We start from the raw sequence: 4,277 nt of genomic DNA, 5'->3' as shown, positions 1-4,277 counted from the left end.
AGGCCACTGGAGATCCTGCCCCCGAGTGCAACTGGGCGGAGCAAACCTAGGGGAGGCAACTGGGGTGACTTGGGACGTCCCAGAGCTGGCACCGGGTCAGAACCCGGAGTGGGGGAGCGGGGGAGTGGGAGAGTTGGAGTTCCAGCCCATCTGACCCCAAGGGTGCCAGGCGAGGAGGCCAGGCCTGGGTGCGGGAGCAGAGGGGGGAACTGTCAAAAGTGACAACGGCTGGTGGCTCGGCCCGGAGCCCCCGTGCCCGTTAGAGGCGGCGGGATGGGACCCCAGGGTGTGGGTGGACAGTTACCCGCTGGCATGGGCCGAGCCGGAGTCGCCTGGGCCGGGTGCTCCTTCTTCCCCTTCCCCGCAGGACGCAAGGCCTCCTTGGCCGGAGGAATCTTACGCCGCGACCCCAGGAGTCCCCCTCGGCACCCAAGAGGGTGGAAGAGGGCCCCCGGCTGACTGGCACCGACCGGCGAGACACTCACCTGGAAGCCAAAAAGGCGCACTGCGACCCGTGCCCACCCGCGCTCCAGCTTCACCGGAGCCTCCTCCCCACTTCCGACTAGCACCGAGGATCGCTCCGATTGGCCGAAGTGCCACCCGCCTCGTCTCTCTATTGCTGGTTCGGTTGTCACTCATATCGTCCCGCCCTCCAGCGCGCCGATTGGCTCCCGAGACCCGGGCGGGACCTGCTCCTTGAAGTCTCCGCCCTTACACCGCAGGCCGGAAAGTAAGGGAGCGTTGGCTGAGCTGCTCCCTCCTCCGCCCCGCCCTGCTTGCAGCCTCTGGTCGGGTTTGTGGGTGACTCTTGCACGGGCATTACTAATGCACCTAATATATTAAGATGCATAATAGCTTTTGTTCGTGATAGGAGCCATTAATACTTCTGAGTCATTCCCTTTGCTCTTAATATAAACTCAGGACTTAAGCCCATCTTGGAGCAAGTTTTTTTTTTCTGCAAGTGGACACAGTGCCCCAGGGGCAGGGTAAAGCTACAATTTCTTCCCTAGCTGCTTATATAGGTCCTCTGAGCTCTCCCCTCTCCCCACCCCCCAACGAATTAAAAGCACATGTATAGGTAGGGGGCCGGAGAGATAATAGCACAGTGGGTAGGGCTTTTGAGTTGTCCCGGGTTCGATTCCTAGCAGCATCCCCAGAGCCTACCAGGAGCGATTTCTGAGCGTAGAGCCAAGAGTAGTCCCTGAGGGACGCCGGGTGTAGCCTAAAAATCAAAACAAAATAAAGCACGTGTATATTTAAGTTTCACTGGGAACTATTTATGACAGCTACTTGAAATCTTGCAGGCAGGGAAATAAATCACAGGGCTGGAGCTCAGGCTTTGGAGAGCGACTATGTTTGATTCCCCTGACAAGATTAGCCCCTGAGGGACTGGGGCGACAGCACAGAGGGTAGGGCGTTTGCTGCCTTGCACACTGCTGACCTGAGTTCCATCTCCAATATCCCATTTGATCCCCCACCCAGCCTGCCAGGGGCGATTTCTGAGCCCAGAGCCAGGACTAACCCCTGAGTGCTGTCGGGTGTGGCCCAAAATGAAAACAAAACAAAACAAAAATTGGCCCCTGAGCACTTCAGTACTGGGGGCACAGTTGTACAGCTTGTACAGCTCACAGGAAAGAGAAAAATCTATGATTTTATTGCATATTATAATTACAAATAGTTCATGATATTGTGCTGAACAACAAAGACATTATATAGGCATTATAAATAACAAAATAAAGGCGCCAGATAGCACAGGGGCGTTTGCCTTGCAAGCAGCCGATCCAGGACCAAAGGTGGTTGGTTCGAATCCCGGTGTCCCATTTGGTCCCCCGTGCCTGCCAGGAGCTATTTCTGAGCAGACAGCCAGGAGTAACCCCTGAGCACCGCTGGGTGTGGCCCAAAAAAACAAACAAAAAACAAACAAATAACAAGATAAGGATGGAGTGAGGGTATGGAGATTGGAATCCCTGCATCCCATATGGGCTCCGAGCCTGCCAGGAGCGATTTCTGAGCATAGAACCATGAGAAACCCCAGAGCGCTGCCGGGTGTGACACAGAAATAAATAAATAAATAAATAAATAAATAAATAAATAAATAAATAAATAAATAAATAAGATAGGACTGGAGCAAAAGCACAGTGATAAGGTCCATTTGCCTTGCAAGAGGCCGACCCCAGATGGACCAGGTTTAATCCCCAGCATCCCATATGGTCCCCTGAGCCTGTCAGGAGTGATTTCTGAACGCAGAGCCAGGAGTAACCCTTGAGTTCCAACAGATGTGAGCCAAAAACAAAAAGACAAAAGAAAGAATAAAGATAGACTGGGGTTTGAGGGATTTGAGCTTTGCAGGCTGCAGTACTTGGTTGGATGCCCAGCATTGTAAGGCTCCATCATGACCCACACTGAAAAAGCCCCGGATATGTCCAAAAAAACGTAATGATGGGGCCGGGCGGTGGCGCTAGAAGTAAGGTGCCTGCCTTGCCTGCACTAGCCTAGGACGGACCGCGGTTCGATCCCCCAGCATCCCATATGGTCCCCCAAGCCAGGAGCGACTTCTGAGCGCATAGCCAGGAGTAAACCCTGAGTGTCACCAGGTGTGGCCCAGCAGGTATACCAGCAGGTATGGTGCTTGCTCTCACTCAGCCAATCTAGATTCAATCCCCAGGTTTGCACATAGTCCCCTGAACATGTCCAGTTGTAACCAAAGAAAAATATCCAAATAAATATAAAGAGTGATCTCTGAACACCATAGAGTGTGACCCATAAACAAAAACATATAAATAGGGACTGGAGCAATGGCGCAAGCGGTAGGCTAGCATGCGCTAACCTAGAATGGACCGCAGTTTGATCCCGTGGCGTCCCATACGGTCCCCCAAGCCAGGAGCGATTTTTGAGCTCATAGCCAGAAGTAACCCCTGAGAGTCACAGGGTGTGGCCCAAAAACAACAAACAAAATAAATAAATAAAACTAATCTGAGCGAAGTCAGAATAATAGTTCTATTTGAAGGGACTGCAAGGGAATATAAGAAAGGATCCTATGTTCCTGAAATATTTTGTATCCATTTGCAGCAGGTGAACTGGAAAGTGTTCAGTAGTCAGGTTGGATTGATGGGGCAGTGGGTAGAGCAGTGGTAGTGGCTTTGATCACTGACACCCATATTGCAGCGGCTCAAGGCTGCCAGGGTCAGGTACTTCAAGGATTGCAGGGGCCTGTGGGGCCCAGCTGCAGGGTGGGGCCAACATATAGCAACTGCCCACCTGGGAGTAAGTGAGTGAGTGAGGATGAGTGAGAGAGAGAGAGAGAGAGAGAGAGAGAGAAGAGATGAAACCAAGTATACTTTTTTTTGGGGGGGGCCACACCCAGTAACGCTCAGGGGTTACTCCTGGCTATGCGCTCAGAAGTTGCTCCTGGCTTGGGGGACCATATGGGACGCCGGGGGATCGAACCGTGGTCTGTCCAAGGCTAGCGCAGGCAAGGCAGGCACCTTACCTCTAGCGCCACCGCCCAGCCCCTATACTTTTTATTAGTCCTGGTATCTGAGGCCTGCCAATGAGGCCAGATAGTTTCAGAGAGAGGGAGAAAGAATTAGATAAAAATTCACCAGTTATGGGCCCGGAGAGATAGCACAGCGGTGTTTGCCTTGCAAGCAGCCGATCCAGGACCAAAGGTGGTTGGTTCGAATCCCGGTGTCCCATATGGTCCCCCGTGCCTGCCAGGAGCTATTTCTGAGCAGATAGGCAGGAGTAACCCCTGAGCACCGCTGGGTGTGGCCCAAAAACAAAAAAAAAAAAAATTCACCAGTTATGTCTACGGCTATACCACCCTGAACACACCCGATCTCATCTGATCTCGGAAGCTAAGCAGGGTCGGACCTGGTTAGTACTTGGATGGGAGACCGCCTGTGAATACTGGGTGCTGTGGGCTAAAAAAAAAAAAAATCACCAACTAGGGGCCGGAGCGGTGGTGCAAGTAGTATGGCATCTGCCTTGCCCACTCTAGCCTAGGACGGACTGTGGTTCGATTCCCCAATGACCCATATGGTTTCCCCAAGCCAACGGCGATTTCTGAGCACATAGCCAGGAGTAACCCCTGAGCGTCAAAACCAAAAACCAAAAAAAATTCATCGGCTAGAGGTGGCCAGGGTAGGCCTGGGTTCAGGTTCAAGGAAGAAAGAAAGGGAATAGACACAAAGCAGGCAGCATCTTTTCGATGCTATGGTCACTACTCTGATCCCTACCCCAACCCATCCTTCACTCCACAACAGTCCAAGTTTTTC

The 4,277-nt window shown here is 52.4% G+C and overlaps 1 non-coding gene across 1 annotated transcript; it reads left to right on the top strand.

The window, feature by feature from the left end:
• Nucleotides 1-3,806: 3,806 nt before the first annotated feature.
• Nucleotides 3,807-3,925, top strand: LOC126031694 (5S ribosomal RNA). The gene has a single exon (XR_007503526.1). It is a non-coding gene; the product is annotated as a 5S ribosomal RNA (ribosomal RNA).
• Nucleotides 3,926-4,277: the final 352 nt, after the last annotated feature.

This window comes from Suncus etruscus, chromosome 15, assembly GCF_024139225.1.
Source record: "Suncus etruscus isolate mSunEtr1 chromosome 15, mSunEtr1.pri.cur, whole genome shotgun sequence".
In the NCBI taxonomy this organism is placed as follows: Eukaryota; Metazoa; Chordata; class Mammalia; order Eulipotyphla; family Soricidae; genus Suncus; species Suncus etruscus.
Note: the sequence above shows the minus strand (reverse complement) of the source record. Positions and strands in the feature narration are given on the sequence as shown.